Source organism: Camelus bactrianus, chromosome 14 (assembly GCF_048773025.1).
Source record: "Camelus bactrianus isolate YW-2024 breed Bactrian camel chromosome 14, ASM4877302v1, whole genome shotgun sequence".
NCBI classification, from domain to species: domain Eukaryota; kingdom Metazoa; phylum Chordata; class Mammalia; order Artiodactyla; family Camelidae; genus Camelus; species Camelus bactrianus.
The window spans coordinates 8902893-8920698 of record NC_133552.1 but is presented as its reverse complement, the minus strand read 5'-3'; the positions used below and the strand labels follow the sequence as shown (position 1 = coordinate 8920698).

The window sequence follows — 17806 nt, the reverse complement described above, 5'->3', positions numbered from 1 at the left end:
CCTGCATCCTTGCTATTGATGATTGTCTTAGAGATGAACAAGAAAGAGGAAAATAGCAAAAGTGGTGTCAGTACATCATGAACTGATACAGTGAAAATGTACATGAAAGATGAGCCAAATGAGAGGGGGGTGAAGCAGTATGTCACCTGTTGTGGTTCTAGCCACACTTCCATCCTGTAGCCCAGGATTTCTCTGCCCACTGGACTATTTTATGTTTCTGTTCACTTTGCACAATCCTCCACATCTCTAAGTTTTTCTTACGTCCTTTATAGAATCATTTTCAATGGGACTAAGTTTGCTAAGGACGACTATCATTTTTCCTGAAGAACATGCATATTTGAAATGGGGAAGGTCTAACTAAAGCTTTGCTTTTATGACACATTGACAATCATAGACCTGTATAATGTTGAGATGTTGGTCAGGATTGCCATTCCAGAGTGATACTGTGCTGAAAAGGAAAAATTAAATCAGATGGGTGGGATTTCTTCTGACAACTTCACTCAAGAAAAAGTCCAAACTCTGGTCTTAATGTGAATTCTAAAAAAAAAAAAAGTTATTTTATTATAACATCAAACATTGATTTGCTAATTATGTGAAGTTTGATAATGAAGACAATGCAATAGAGAAGACTTTTATGTGAAAATACATTTTTAGATATTGTACACGTTATCGACAAATTCAAGAAAAATATAAAACAAGATGTTTATTTTTAATCGATACCACCTACCAAATGGTGTTACTCTGATTCAAGAAAGATTTAATATTTCCTTTCCATTTAACTTCTTTTATTTAGTAACAAACCTTATTGACTGATTCCTTTTATCTTATTTATATATATTGCACTGAAAACTAGAAAATGGCCTCATACTTTTCATAGGTATCCCTACCTGAATTCCTTGCAAATCACTGAGAAAAATTCTATTTAAAAATTCTCTCATCTTTTCATGATTAAATATACAAGTATTGTAAATTGGTAATAAAAAAGTCTACTTGGGTTGACTTAGTAAATATAAGGGATTCTTATTTATAAAATAAACGTGTTTCTGACATTGGCAAACAAATAATATCCTATCACTTTAAAAATACTGGAAATTATTTGTTCAATGAATAATATTCATAGGTAAATCTTATTTTAGATGTTCAAAGGGAATTTTTAATGGAATTTCTTTGTACATATCACTTTATTTTTGATAATTCATTATTTTTATAGATCGAGTTTACATCATAAATGTATGTTATATAAATAATTTATTAAAAACTATCATTCTGTCCACTTCTACCTGAGACAAAAAGTACTATATGTTTTCTTTATTTTCCCCAATATCCTGGCCGTCCCCAGAATTTCCTCAGCCCAGAGCCTGCATGAGCCTTGGATAGAAGGTCTGGAATCTGGATGTCCTTATGTCCCATACACCCCATTTGCAAGACGACAGAGGAAAAGTGAGTCACAATCTCTGTAATCGCTCATCAAGAGAAGCGTGAGAGGTCTGGAAAGAACTCAGCCAGGACAATCCATGTGCTTCTTAGAACTGTATAGAAGAGAAAATGAATCCAAGGTGAACACCAGGCTCCATAGTGAGCTGTTCTCTCCTTGGGATCAGACATGACATTTCATTTCTAGGAAGCACAACGTGACATAGTGGTTAAGAGCACAGGCTTTGGATCAGACAGCTCAAAGTGCATGTCTGACACTTACAGCTGTTTGACTGTGGGTAATTTGCTTAACCTTTCTTTAGCCTTCACTTCCTCACCTGTAACAGAGCCTTAAAATAATACCTGCCTCCTAGAGTTATTCTGAGAGTTAATGAGATAATACATGAAGTCACTAAAACATTTGGCACCACCTAGTAAAAACTGAATAAGAATGTTGGGTTGCTGTTGCCTTGTTATCATTATCATCCATGGAAAAATATAGGAGAAAACAGAGTCCTTAACCTTCTAGAGTTAGAAACGTATCATCACTGGCAGAGAAGGGCAGTTCTGAATTCAGATTAATCGCAGTGTTCAAGATAAGGTACGATTAAGGTACTTTTCTCCTAATAAAGCCTCTTGTTACTCAAATATATGCTATTTGTGTAATTCATATTGTACGATAAAAGACAGTGTTGGAGCAATAAAAATAAGACTAGTCTAGAGGCTGACTGAAATGTATAGTTTGCAAATTTTCCACATTGGTTCAAAGTATCATATTTCAGAGTCAACAATATTCAGATGTGTAGAAGTGGTTGTTGTCTTCTGAACAATAAATGTCTTGAGAAACATGTTTCCTTAGGTTTCTAGATAGTGAATTATCTCTAAGGAGACACCTGTACCACTTATGCGGTCTTGCACTAGTCTAAATTTTCAGTGTATCTGATTTATTTTAGATTAGCAGATGCAGTTCTTTATTTTAGTTTAGTTTTTCATTGAACTTTTAAGAAGCAATCTAGTTGGGAAAAAATTGGAAAGAGTCTGTTAAAAATATTTTAGATATTCATAATTCCTAATCATTCAATATCCATATCCTATGACGGCTTGCGTATCTCTACATGAGGTTATTTTGGTTGATGACTTTATGTTCTAGTATTCATCATCTTTGCTCTGATAGGGTGATGAAACTTTCTAGGAAAAAATATATAACTTTTGAGGAATAAGGGATTCAGGGTAAAATATCTTTATTGAATTGTGACTTTTACAAATATGGCTCAGGCAAAAATAGATCTGCTCTTGCTATTCAGCAATTTCAATTCATTTTTAAGAAAATAAGAAGGGCTATTGAAAAGTACTGTACATGGTATTACTTTTTTTGTGTTATGTGCACTGTCTCAATGCAGTACTATTAGGTAATTTATATTTCTCACGAAAATCACCTGGCCTTGTCTAATATCCATTGATGTAATTGATTTAATGTGAAAGATCTGCATTCTTTCCTTAGAAGCTTTCTAGAATTATTTTTACAGAAATAACTTCAGAACTTCTGTTGTTCTATCCATCACAAGACCATAGGATGTAGAATGAGAGTTAGAAGCATTCGTCTTTGAGATTAAGCCCTTTGGTTCAGTAAGAAGGGTCTTGCATATTTAGAAATCTGACTGAAAACCTAATGCAGGATTTGAAGTGTGTCTGATGAGCTTTGCCTGGTCTTTATGGCCATTGTTCATCACATCCATTACACACATCTTTCAAATCTCTTTTGAAGGAGAGCACTGACAAATGTTCTCCTAACTTATATTGTTGTCATGGCAGTGGTTCCAAAATCATAGCTCCAGTGAATGGAAACAAATGATTTTCAAAGTATATAAGTAAGAGCTGTATGTGTATATCTCGTGAGGGCTTTAAAGTTGGGCTGTTGGCACTAAATAGTCTAACAATGCCGCACTTCCAGAAAATGTATGTGTGTGTGTATATGTGTGTGTCTGTGTGTGGGATTGTTTTTTCTACCATATGTTATATGTATTTATAAAATATATGCGTGAGCTTTGCTTGCTTTTTAAACTAGAGTTCTGTACATAACTTTTGGCTTAGTGCTCCTTCCCCTAGATCAGTGGCATTCAAACTTCTTGAATGCACACTCCATCAGTGAATTTTTTAAAGCAAATATTCTTTTTCTTCACATTTATGTTATAAATTCTTTGTACTACTACACTAGTATGCATATTACCAAATAGAAAAAAAAAAACCTTACAAAGGATATTTCATTTTATTAACACTGCAGGAAAACTTTCTCACGTTTTGCTCTGTGTGCTTTGAAAATTTGGAAAATCTTGGTTTTATACTTTTTGATAGCGTTTCAAAGGTCTAGGTGTAGGCTCATTTTATTTTGATACTTGCTTGTAACTAGCGTTTTTATTGGATATAGTTGATAATCTACTTTCATCCTCCCTTCCTTTAAATTTTGCATAGATGCTACTAGTCAGCACAAATGTATTCAATTAATATTCTGAACCTTAGCCTCAAAAGAATCTAGAAAATTTAATTCTTGGTTTAGCAAGTTTTGAAGTACATAAAACACCCTTGAGAATTAATCATGGGCTAGGTCTGTGGATACTGGGAGCCTGTTGTGAAACAGTCTTGGGCTGAAACTCTACCTTTTTCTGTTTCCTGTTAGTTTCAACGATGCCTTCACTAAATGAAGTTGAAATACCAGAAATGCCCTAGATAGTGTAGAGGAGGAATCCAAAGACTTAGGGGATAGGAATTTCTGAGGTTTGCTCTGAGACTTTTTCATCTTCACCTTTACCACGTGCCTAGAAAGGGCCCCAAGGACACTCCCTTGACAAAGGACTGAAATATGTATTAGCCATGTAAGGACTATTTTTGAAAAATGCTAGGGAACTAATTCTTCTAGTAGAGATCCTGGCTTTGAAACTGGTTCCCAGAGCAGGATGGGATCTCCAGTTGGCCGAGTCCCAGCGGCAATAACTAATCACCAGAAAACGGTCATCTGTCACTGAAATAAATAGGCTAATCACAATAGTTTGACCCATAAGTGTCTTTGTCATGGTTAATTGAGCATGGGATCCCTGGAACTCTAGCAAATGGGGTAGCTTGTAAAGTTGGGCTTAATTAAAATAAACAAACAAAAGAATCTAAATCTGGAAACGAAGGTGTGATTTGAATTACATGAGTCAAAGTCGTGGTCGCTCTCTTAATTTCCACACATGAACCAGTTCACAAATTCTTGCAGAAAGACCCTAAGACATTGGAATAATTATGTATTGTACAAATTTCCTTCTATGTTCTCCATACAGCCATTTATCAGAAAACCTCTTGAGTTGGGGAAATAAATACCATGAAATTGTGGGCATTATTGACTACCGACTCTGAATTATGTAAATCCCTTAAGACACAGAGTACTATTGTGGGGGCTTTTGGAGATCAGAGGTAAAGTGGAGTTGGCCCCCAGCTGTCTCGCAGTGGGTCCCAGTGTCCTTGTACACTTTCTATACTATAGTTATGTCTCTGGTTCCTGAAGGCATCATTGCAACAGACAAATTTGGCTGCTGACAGATTCCCCAGAATAACTCTCTGATGAGAAGAGTGAAGGCTATTATGGGATGGAGGGCCAAACATAAGACTCTGGAACTGCACCTCTGACTAAAAAAGTTATACATAAGCAGTACTGCATTTCAAGGTGAATTGCAACAGACATTAGTGCCTCATACAGAGACACAAAATATTCAGAGATTGATATTTCATTCCCAAGTAAGGCACATATTTCTCCATGCGGAAGATGAAAGGGTCTAGAAGAATGCTAGGGGACTGTTGTAAAACCCATCAGGTGGTGATTCAGATTATACTTACTGTTCTAAGTGTAGTCTGTTTTGTAAAACAAATCGCCACTGCCCTGTACCTACTATGCAGCTATTCTTCTGGAAAATGCTTTAAAAAAGTATTCTAATAAACAGAGACTACTGGAAGCAAAGTAGTACACTTGAAAGGGCAAAGCCAGCCTCTCCTGTTGCCCGTCATAATCTAATCCATCATCATCTCATCATTCTATTTCACCCTGGTCCTCTATATTAGTGTTACCATGTTACAGCTCTTTTTCAACAAGAATTAGTAGATGCCCTTGATACTTGATTTGGTAAATTGTATTTTCCCCAAATGGCTTTCAGAGCAATATCTCCAATCTCACATACTTTTCATAAGATGGGATTCTGACACTCCTCTCACTGGAAGTAGAATCGATTCTATGTTCCCTTCCCTGAAACTGGGCAGGGAGGCTTTTCTAACTGCTTCAACCAGAGAGCACATCAGAAGTGGTGCTGTGTACCCCATTAGGCTAGGTCATAAAAGAGAAAATGATTTCCGTTTTATTCAGTAGAAGATTTGTGCTTGAAGCCTTCACCTGCCATATAAGCAGAAGAACTCGATGCTGTAAGGAAATAGAAAGATCACCCAGAGAGACCTGAGGCTGCATGAGGAGAGAGACCCCTGAGCTTCCTCCAGCTGCTTCAGCACCCTCCCCGTTCCAGTTCCAGCCACGATCTGACGGCAACTACGAGAGAGATTCTGAGTCAGCACTGCCCAGCAAGCCCTTCCCACGTTCTTGACTCGCAGAAACCTTGAGAGATAATGAAATGATTGTTGTTGTTTTAAGTCACTAAGTTTTGGAGTGATTTGTTACACAGCAATAGACCCCAGACACCCGGTAAGACATATACCTGTCCAGGGTGGACTATAAACCCAGTGAAAATGTATGTGCCTGTCATCTCAGAGAAATTTCTGGTACTCCTGTAATACAGGGCATGTCAGGATATTACATCCAAAGTGAAGACAAGTTTCTATATTTTGCAAAACTCCCACCACTTAAGAAAGGAGCTTTGGGGAGTTTGAAGGCGACAATTTATCACATTTGGGAGCAGCTAAGCCAGGCTGCATTGTAAGCGTCTCTACCTCTTGGACCTCATGTCATAGTGCATGTAACATTGTTCAAAATTCACTATGATAGACTGAAATGCTCTAGGGATTTTGTGGGAAGCCCCATTAGGAGAATCACAGTGCATGGAGTTCCAGAGCAGAGCTGTATTTTTCTAAGGGAATATTTATTCTCTTTTAAAGAAATAACCCCTGGTTTGCTGTTGCGCTCCAGAGATACCAAGTGGCCATGCAAATCGAATATCCATCATATGCAGGGTATTATATGACCCACTGAGTTATAAATTTGGGTAGTGGGTCATCATCAGTTATACAATTAGGTTCAAGTAGGTACTGAAGGCACCCATATGCCACATTGATCAGAAGGCTCAGAGCCTTAATGCATCTGCTTTTGTTGCACTGCCTACCTCTCCCTCACCCGGCAACTATGACATCATGGGGACTGAAGAGAATATTCAAGCCTGATTTAGGGATATATCTGTACAATATGCTAGAACCAGTCTGAAGTGGGATGCTGCAGATTTATACCTTAGTTGAGGAATATCCCCACACATGTGACTGGGAAGGGAAATTCTCAGCGGTCAGAATTTCAAGTGATACATCTGATTGTCTGCTTTGCTTAGAAACAAAGAGAGATGAGCAGAGGTGTGGAACTATAGATTCATGGGATGCTGTTAATGACTCTGTGGCTTGGCCTGAAATTTGCAAGGAGGAAGACTGAAGGATTGGTGATAAGGAGGCTGAGAAAAGAAGTATGTCAATGGAAGTCTCAGAGGTGACCCGGAGTGTGAGCATATTCATTTTCCATGTGAATTCTCTTCAAAGGGCATTCCCAGGGGTCCTTGAGATATTTCAGATTGTCCACAAATTCAGAACTATTTTCAAATTAATACCAAGATGTTAATTGCAGTTTTCATTCCTAATCTTTCATGAGTGTAGAGTGGAGTTTTCCAGGGGCTACATGACATGTAATAATTCAATATGCTGACTATAAAACCAGCTATGAGACTTCAGCTATCTTCTGGTAAGCCAGACATTAAAGAGATTTGCAAAAATGTAAAATAATGCCATGCTCACCAGCCACTATTTTATTTTTCATAAAAAGTTATGTGTAAATAAAGGAATTATTTAAAAATGAATTAAATATATTTCAAATTTTTCTCGGTTTAAATTTGAATATATATAACCCATACCAATAAAGCACTTTGAAGTTCACAATAGTTTTTTAGGGAATGAAAGGGTCCTAAGACCAAAAAGTTTAAGAGCCACTCTCCTAGTCTATCACCTGCTTTGTTGTCATATTTACTTGTGCTTTTTGGTCCACTTTCCTAAGCATTTGTCTGCTGGATTGTGTTCTATTAAATTATAACCATTTCTTCAACTTATCGAGGCCATTTGGATCCAGATCTTTATGAGTAAAGATTCACTGTTTCTCTTTCCCCCAGTTTTGATCACTCTACAAGTGAAAAGAGCTGCTCCCTATTTTATCAGATAGCATCTTGATGAAAATATTTTCTCACCCTGGGCACAGATGGATCATGGCTGGGAATCCACTGATAATTATTCTTCATCACGGTTCGACAAAAAGATGGTGCATCGGTCCCACACTTAATGTGGTCCAGACCACATTTTCCCACTTTATTACTGATCTGCTCTTCTGGGACAAAAACCAAAGCCACAACAAAGTTACACTGACTGTACTAGATTGCAATCTTTTAATACCCCATGTTTCTCTTTCTAGTCTGCAAGGTTATTGGCAGGACTCAAATGCCAAATTCTTTCTCTTCTGCGAGTTCTTTTAGCCTTCCAGCCATTGCTTTCTGCGGGCCCCTCTGTAGTCTCCTCCGGGTGTGCACACTTAGGGGTCAGCCAAGGATTTGCCAGTTGTTTGTATGTAGATTTTGTGTATTTTTGTAGCTATAGCCTCTCCAGGATTTGCCTCCTTAATCTCCAGCTACTCTGATAGCCTCAAATACCATCATGTCAGAACACTTCATACTGTAAGAATGTTACTTTCTGCTTGAGTTGTAACCATCCTGTGCTTCATGGAGAAGGGAGTCTCCTCGAGAGAGAAATTATATAAATGTGGATCTCACCCCAGGGCAGTCCCTTCCTTCACAGGCCACCTCCTTCCCACTCCCAGTTTTTGTCTGCTGGATGCTTTCAGCACCTTGAAATAGTTGGTGTATTTTTTTTTGTTAACAAAATTTGTAATAATTATCTGCTTGGAGGTTAGTTCATTATAAGATAAACCACCATTTATCAGGCTGCCATTTGATTTTAAAACTTTTTTTTTAACAATTTTTAGCAGTAATTTTTACAATTTTAACAGTAATATAAATTTATTTATATGTCAAGTCCTTAGGATTGTGAATAAAATGTACTCCCCCTAAAGTTTATGATCAAGTAAAAATTATAACTTAAAGTCATTGCTAATCATTTGTTTCTATTTTGTGATTAGTTGTTTATTTTTTAATTTTGCATTGTTTTATTTTTATTAATCATTTGTCTTATTTTTTACACATACACAGACACATTTTTATTCTTGAAGACAGAAATCTATTTCTGTGAGGACTAAATTAATAATGGATAGTGCTTCTTGGGGGAAAGTAATAGTTAAGGGAATTTCAACTCTTACACCTTCACTCCTAGAATACTAGCTCCTTTCAGGACTGTAATAGTCAATTTTGTTTTTCAACTTGGCTAGGCTAGAGTGTCCAGTTCTTTGGTCAAACACTAATCTAGAGGTTGGTGAAGGTATTTTTTAGATAGGATTAACATATATAAGCTTTAAGTAAAGCAGATTCTCTCCATAATGTGGGTGGGCCTCATCCAATCAGTTGAAGGCCTTAACAAGAAAGACTGTTTCTGGAAGAATAAACTTTGTCTTAAGACTGCAATATAGAAACCTTGCCTGAGTTTCCAGCCTAATGGTCTGCTCTAGGATTTTGGACTCAAAATTATGACATTAACTCTTACCTGAATTTGCAACTGTCTGGCCTGCCCTTCTGGTTTTAGACTTGCCAACCTCCACAATCGTGTGAGTCAGATCTTCAAAATCTCCCTTTCTCTCTTTGCCTGTATATCTCACTGATTCTGTTTCTCTGGCTACAAGGAGAGTACTTAGTAACTCATATTGTCTATTAGAATTGAGATGCTGATGCTCATTTTTGCCAAATTATAAACTGCTTCATCCCCATTTCAGAAATGCCCTTCGACTTCTATTGACTTTGTGATTACTTTCAGTGAACATTTTTATATCAACACAGAAATTACATAAATAAAAATATCAAAAAATTAACACTTACCGACATCAATTTTTTTTTTACTTTTGAAAGAATTAAGATAAATGGAAGGAATTGAAGAATAATCATTTTTTACTTTACAATTAAATAATTTTATATTAAAAGGAAGTGTTCAGATATATAAGAAATGAATGAATTACATTAATTTCCATAAGTTTAAAATCAAAAGGAAATGCATCAATATTACACTTTCACAAAAATTTCTAAATTATTTACAAACCTCTTTTTTGTTTTGTTTTGTTTTTGAGGGTTAAAAACACTTTTATTTAGAAATGTTGAAATGATTGTATGCTAATTTGAATGGGGAGGTTGTATAAGAAATGACTTTAAAATTCCCTTTCTGATGTCCTCCAAGAGTTGGATTCTATTATATGAGCTTTATTCTTTTTTCAACCCTTTAATTTCAGACTGGAGTTGAGTAGAAATATGGCTTACAGCTTCCCTCAAAGCATGCCTGGGCTCCAGACAAAGTGCTGGACCTTTGAGCAAATAAATATGTTACTGGAAATAGTACGTAGAGAAAGACAAAACTGTGGGTGATTCCTTACTCATATCTCCCAACTCTGCTCTTATCCAGTTTATTCTTAATTTTAATCCCAAATCCAGCATCTCCCTAGTCAGTTTGCTTTTAAATATCACACAAAATAGAAATCAAAGAAGATAATTTCAGTTCAATTTTCTGTCATTTTCTTTCCTTTTCTTACTATTTTAAAAAATTTCAAGATGTAAAGTTTTTGTTATTTACAGGAAACAATAATGAGATTTTGAACTTAAATCTGGAGTTAAATAATGCTAGTGGCATTGTGTCTTTTCCTTAAAGGTATGATGGAAAGGAAAAATTCCCATTAACTCAGAATGACTGTCCTGACTCTACCGTTTCATATGGCTGCAGCACGTGGCTGGTTGTCATACTAATGTCCGGGCTGGGCTGATAACACGTGATCTTTTCACCACTGAATGTTCAGTTCATGAGCATTGCACAGGTCACAGCTCATAGGTCAATTTATGTGGGTTGTTTTTTTTTTTTTTTGGTGAAAATCAAGAAAAATTAAATAAAACTTTATCATCTTTTCAAGGGAAAGTTTCTAGGATTTGAATTTGAGGATCTCTCCAGTGAGTTTTGAGAAGAAAACATCCATTTATTAGCTGTGGAATATCCCTCAACCATAAACACAGAAAGCCCGCTGACTCCCTGCGCTTGGCATGAAGAGAAGGCATCCCAGCCTGAGCAGCAGGGAGATGGAGCAGGGACAGTGTCCCTGCTGGGGACATTGTCACCACGGCTGTTACCTGAGGTGTTCCTTCCCTTGTGCTTCTCTAGAAGACAGGGTGCCCTGAACTTTTATTTTCCATCAGAAGTGAAAAAATTGGGAGTCATTCTTTACTGCTTGAATGGAGAATTATACAGATGTCCCTTTGCCAGCCAGCAGAAGATAGGCCCAGATGGGCCAGCCTGCCCAGAGTGCAGAGCGGGCTGTGGGGGGGCCGGGAGTGATTTGGAGAACAGCTGAGTGTGTGGCACCACTAATCTCAGTCCAAGTGTAATTGTGACTAGTTGTGTTGAGGCTGGGGAATGTACTTGACCTGTTTGCTGTTTTTTCAACACCCTGTTCTGCTTTCTTAGAGAAGTTAATTCACCAGAGTAATCACTAGAAGAACAATAAAGCTTTCAAGAAATCTGAGATCAAGTCTATTTATGGCTTACATAGTAGTAAGGAGTTTTCTATATTCATGTGAAGGCAGGCTTTCTGATAACAGTCATTTTATAAGACTTGCCCTGAACTGAATGACATGGAGGAAGGGAAAATGCTGTTGGCTTTTCATTTGTCATTTCCTAGCACATCCCCAGGGTCTAGAGCCAAGACCTAAGGGGAGGGGGCCAACCTCCCCATTCTGGAAGTTGTCGCAGCATGGCTCCAGTTCGAGTAGGACCCGCAGGCTCTTTGGAGGTTATGTAACTCTGGGGTGATGAGAAATGGCTCTCTAGTCTCTAAAGCCCTCTTTCCACAGCTCCCACTGTAAGGGACGTCAGTAAGCAGGTGCTGCACAGAACCCTGAGAGAGAGAATCATGAGCAAACGGGAAACACCCCAGAGGGTCTCGGGAGAGAGTCAGGGTAACTGGGAAAGTCTGTGAGGATGGCCTGTTGTACGGGGAGTCTGTCATCACGCAGGCCGGCAGGCGCTGGGAGTTCGTGTCCATGTGATCTCAGCCCAGTCCAGAGCCTGGGCTGGCCTGGGGACATCTGAGTTATAGACATTAATAAAATGCATGAACGTTTACTTTTCCCCATTACTTTACTGAGTGATATTACGCTAACAACTCTGAATTGCCTTGTAACTTAATGTCACTCATTACTGTTCATACATTAACTAAATATACTCAATTGAATAATCTTACACTTGACTTATTTCTATTTATTTTTCTCACTGCTAGCAGCTTCTGTGGGTTTTTTTTTTTTTTTCTATTTCTCTAGCACATACGAAGAGTTATTTACGAACTTGCAGTGAAACAAAGAAATCTGCCTGAAAACTAAACCCTGGTCATAGTAATGACTTCTTTGCATATGTATGTTATATTCTTTGGGGGGAATTGGACAATAATTAAAAATAAAATGCATCTGCATTACAGTTAAGGTTTCACAGCCCTTCATAATGTAGATCTCAGTCTGTCTTCCCCAGACTCTGAAATCTGGGTGAGGCAGATGTTATTATTCCCACTTTATTAGTAAGAGACACAGAGTAGTTTGATTGATCATCCTGGACAAGAAAATTGCTGAACAAGCCTAAGTCTTGAAACCAGGGTATGGGAGAACCAACGTGATGGCTTCATTTAAGACACGGTAAGTATTTTTACTGTGTGTTCTGAGTACTGTTCTAGGTGTTAGTGGACGAGCAAGACCGGAATCTCTGCTTTCTTGAAGCTTTTACATCGCAGGGGGCGAGACACAGACCACAAGCCAGTAAGTGAGTGCAATGCACAGAGTGAGGGGTGGTGACGTGTGCTGGGGGGAAAATGAAGCAGGATGAGGCGGAGAGTGTGGGTGGGGGGGGAGTGTTTGGGAGGAGGGGTGGTTATAAACTGGGGTACTGGTTATGAACAATGAGCTGGGATCAAACTCAGCTTCCCTGCCTCTTTTCAAAGTGAAGAAATCCAAATTTCACCTTGGGTCTAAAAATGTCCTTGCAAGGCAAAAAAAAAAAAAAAAAAAAGTCACTTTGAAAAAGATATGTCAATGAGAAGTTGGAAATCAAAATTTAATGACCACTGTATACCTCTCTGATCTCATGTCTCTCCCTCTCCTTCTTGTTTTGGTTTGTTTTTTCTCCCCTAGCCTAGGCCCCATGATACTTATCTCACACACCAGGCAAACCCTGGGGCTCTGTGCTGGCTACTCCTCCTGCCTGGCACGGTCCTCCCCCACATCCACACGGCTCACTCCCTTGAGTCTGCCAGGTGTTTTCTCCTTGAAATCTTTTCTGGCAACTGGTTTAAAATACCACCCCTTGCCTCTAGGTCTTCCTTCCTTTCTAGACCGTCGTAGACTCTGTGAGGACTGAGGCCATGAGCCTGGGCTGTGTCAGCAGCGCCAACACAGTGCCTGGCCCACAGTGGCTTGGAAGCTGGTCTTTGACGCCATTGTTGAATGAATGAAGGGCAAGGAGTTAAGCCACCATCAGCTGGTGGTATTTTAGCCGACACGTGTGGCCACTGTGGCGTCAGAAATCCCAGGGCAGTGCTGACAGAAGGGGATTCCAAGGAAGGCACCTGGTTGGGGGAGAGGTTTGGTCTGAACTGTGAGGTGCTCTCTGGGGAAAATGGGTTCCAAAGGGGAGCCCTGGGAGAAAGGGACAGCCAGGAGGGGGCTGGCCTTTCAGGAGGAAACCGAAAGGCAGGAGCCTGAACTGCAAGTGGAGGGCAGGAGCCCCCAGGCGATGTTGGCCCATCTGCCGGGGACGTGGTTGTGCACGATGGTCGTGCTGTGGTGGGGGTCAGGGGAGCATGCAGTTGGGGCTGAATCCTGTCTTCCACAGTTGGCTGTATGACCGGAGCATGAGGTTCAGTCTTCTTGAAGCTCAGATTCCTTTTATAGAGAGTGGGAATAGTTACAGTACCTCATAATTGGAGCTAAAATTTGTTGAGCATTTCTACAAGTTAACTCTTAATCTTTGCAACCACTCAGTGCAGTCGGTGTTCAGATCTGTTTCACAGCAGAGACTCATTGGCCTGCCGGGGTCATGTAGGGAGGTAAAAGGTGGGGGTATGGGTGTGAGCCGTCTGGCCCCGGGCCCAGAGCTCTTTGCCGTGATGTTATACCAGCTCCCGGTGGGGGGGGGGGGGGGCTGTGAGGTAATGCATGTAAAGCACCCAGCAAGTGACTAAATGATGTCACACTTTTTTGAGGACCAAGCTGGCTTCAGGATGTGAGAGAGAATCCTAGCACGTGGGCAGGAATTTGGGGGTGGACACCCCCTCTCTCCTGTTTCTGTTTCTTTCCCTTGGGTGGGAAGTAGGTTCTCCTAACTCTGCGAGGTTTGCCCATTAGCCTTTTCTCACCTGGCATTAGCCATATCCCTATTTCCAGAAAGAAAATTGCTGTTTCAGAGTCAGTGGCCTTAATCCAATTGTTAAGAGTGATGTTTCAAACAGCCCAGTATTAGCTTCAGGTGACCAGTCTCCTGTCTGAACGCCTTGAAGAAAGCGCGCGAGTGGACGGGCAGAGTCCAGGCCATTTATGTTTCTGCGGGTGAGGTCTCCACCCTGTTGTTTTGATTCACAAGAATACCACCTTTCTAAAGAGTTTCTGGCAGGCTCCTGACATAAAGACAGTGCAAAAGCTCTGTGCTGACTCCAAGGAACAGCCTCTATTAAGAGAGTGAAGGCGGGCACGTCTCACCAGGAACGCTTTATCTGGGCTGTGCAGGATGAGCGGTTCACAGGGCTGGGCGGGCTCACCTGGTCGTGGTCGCAGAGAAACCACGGGAACGGAAAGCCAGGGTGCGTCCTCCCGGGGACTGCAGCAAGGGCAGCCCCTCCGGGACTTCGCTGCTGGGCTCCTTGCCCCACGAGCTCTCCCTCGGAGCCTCAGGAAAGGAGACTGAGGCGACCACGGGTGCTGTGGTCAGGGTCAGGATCATAAAGTGACCTTGACTTCCAAGGCCACAGGGTTGCCCTTCATTTCTTCAGCGGTTCCGTTCTAACGCCTCGACTTGGGCTGGCTTTCTCCCTGCTGTTCAGTGAGTTTGTCAGGCAGCAAGGCCTGTCCTGCTGTAGGCCTAGGAAAGTCACGTGTGTCTTTGTGCAGAGTGAAAAGTGGCCTGTTACCGACTGAATTGTGTTCCTCAAAAAGATAAGCTGAAATCCTCACCCCCCCAGTTCCTGTAAATGTGCCCTAATTTGGAAATAGATTCTTTGGAGATGTAATCAGCTTAAGATCAATTTAATATGACTCATGTCCTTGTAAGAAGAGGGGCATTTAGACTTGGACACAGAGAGGAGAACGCTGTCTAAAGGCACAAGGGCACACGCACAGAGGGAAGGCAGCCGTGTGAAGGTGGAGGCTACTGCAAACCGAGGGACACGTGGGGGCTGTGACACCGGAGGAAAGACGAGGAAGGGTCCTTCTCCAGAGGCTCTGAAGGAGGCCCGGCCCTGCCAACAGCTTAGTCTTGGGCTCCCAGGCCCCAGACTGTCAGAGAACACACTTCTGTTGCTCAGGACCACGTAGTTGTGGTGCTTTGTCGTGCGGCCTGAGGGAGCCTGCAGGGTCCATCCTAGAGGGGACGCGAAGCCAGGGCCTGAGCTCTCAGCGAGCGAAGGGTGCCCTCGTGAGCTGCAGAGCGTCTTTCTGCCATCAGGGTGGTGACCGGGCGGGAAGCACTCTTCTGGAACTCTGGGCAGTGGCAGAACCAGGGATGGTCTCTCCCCTCGCGCAGTGAGGGTTTTACTGTGGTGTCCCCAGCCCTCCGTGAGGCAGCCCGGCAGCAGTGTCCCAGCAGCGGCGTCCCAGCATGCAGTCACCTTCTGGAGCCCAGGCTGCTGGCTGCTGTGCTTCAGGCTGCAGGCCATCCCTCTGCTCCTTACCTGGTGGAGAGAACCTGTCATCATGAACCGCAGGGGTCCAGAGAGGCAGCCTGGCCGGTTACCTTGACAACCTCATGATGTAATGCTTTAAACCACTTCCTGGCTGCAGGTCTAATGAGATTCTAGACCCTGCTGGCTCCTCCCAGCCCAGGCGGCAGGCAGCTAAAGTGAGAGCAGACAGCTCACTTTCCATGATCCCTTTCGTAATATCTAAAGGATGCATTTGCATTAGCAATGAAAGAGGAATCAGCCTTTCCCATAGCTGCACGGAAGTTTTGCCCAGGGGCCCCGAGATTACTGCTGGCAGATCGGCATTGGCTGCGGGCACCCCCAATCCGCTCACCTGGGGTGAGGCTCACCTCATTCTCCTCGTGATGCTTTAGTTCGGATTCCCTGCAGCAGTTCAGCAGAAAAGAATAAACCTGACCCTCAGTAAAATGGCTTGCTGGGAACTTCCCACCAGAACTGAATCTGGAGTCTGTCAGAGAATTATCCTAAGGGATTTTTATAACAAAGCACTTTCTCTTTGTGTCCAGCCCTTTCTCACCACCTAAAAATGTTTAGGGTTTTGAAAGCATGTTTTTAAAAAGCAAAGGCCCTGGAGCGAAGTCGACACCCGCACTTTGCATGCAGGACTTGACAGTCCTTTCTCTATAGTCCTTCTGAAAAGTGCCCCCCCCGAGCCACATCCCGATTAGTCAGAAAGTGCGGGCTGGGGTGGGGGCCTTTCTCCATCTGCAGCTGTGCTTTGACAGAGGCCGAAAGTGGGTCCATGCTTGGCTCTGTGTGTGAGAGATTTTATTCTCTTGTCTCTTTCAGTGAGTAAGTGGCCATTCATCTGCTAACAGCAGGCAAGAGAGGGGGTGAGCAGGAGGACCCATGAGCTGTGTCTCTCCAGGACGGGTGTGAATGTCAGCTGCAATACACTAGCAGACAAGGCTGAGAAGCGGATGTCAGAGCTCCTCCTTCTGGGTTCCTGTGGGCTGAGGGCCAAGTTGGGGAGGGGGGCCATTTTCCGAGGATTCTTTACCTGCTCAGATGGGGAAGGGGTCCTGATATGCAGTTAGAATGCAAGAGATGGTGGCTGACAGTCCTGACGTCTGAGGTCAGGGGCTCCATATCATCCTTGAAAGCCATGCTCAGTGTCAAAGCCATGAAATCCTTTGTTAAGAAGCTCTCAGGTCCAGAGGGTATTTTCTGGGTGGTGGGAGGAAGTAAAGTGCCATGTGGTTCAAAATCTCCTCAAACGTATGGGTATGATTTTCCAAAACCAAACCAAGTTTACAGTGGCAACAGCTTCCTAACACCCACGGTCATTCTGCCCCTGTAGCTATACCTTTGAAAAGATGACTTGTCATCTGGCTGGATCTGGGGTTGGGGGGTGTCTCACAATCTAGGCCACGGAAGAATATGAGAAAGGAGGAGTCAGAACAGAAGGCCCTTGGGTCTCAGCATGACCCCCACGCCCGCAGGACTAATGGAGTCTGTGCTCTTGGAGGAGACACAGCTGTGATCTCCAGGGACACCTTTTTGCTCCTCTCTCTTGGGTAACATCCTGATGTGTCTATAAATGAACACTGACACGTTTTCATTCGATTGGGCTTCTCAGCATAAACTGAGACCTCAGGACACAGCTACATGCTGGGAAAGCATTTGTATTAGTAGGTCACAAGTTGTGGCCTTTTTTATTTTTCCTGTGATTAGAACTAATTATATAAGAGTGTTGTGTACCATCTAGAGATTTGCCTACAAACTGAACATTGCCCCATGATTCCAGTGACTGCTTTGCACTTTCATTTATGATCTCCTTTATGCCAAGTGAAGGCAAATGATATCATAGCATTCTGAGAAGGAAGATTTTACAGAGGTTCAGATCAGACAGAGGATAGGGGAAATGAATCATTTGGGGGCCTACAGAATATAGGCATGCCGAAATCTAAAGAATTTGTGCTGTGGCAGCCAGTACCATATTTATGTTGGGAGCAGATGTATTATGCAGATTCCATTTTTGTACAGGCAAACTTGCAGCTATTCATCAGCAAAAAATGTAGCAGTAAA

The 17806-nt window shown here is 41.7% G+C and overlaps 1 long non-coding RNA gene across 3 annotated transcripts in view; it reads left to right on the top strand.

The window, feature by feature from the left end:
* The window catches only part of LOC105066215 (uncharacterized), a 442677-nt gene that overhangs the window by 361251 nt on the left and 63620 nt on the right, over nt 1-17806 (top strand). The window contains exon 5 of one of the 3 annotated variants that reach the window (XR_012511653.1): nt 1340-1440. The exons of the other annotated variants lie outside the window; for them this stretch is intronic. This is a non-coding gene — a long non-coding RNA (uncharacterized LOC105066215). The remainder of the gene's footprint in view (nt 1-1339; nt 1441-17806) is intronic. 3 annotated transcript variants of the gene reach the window in all.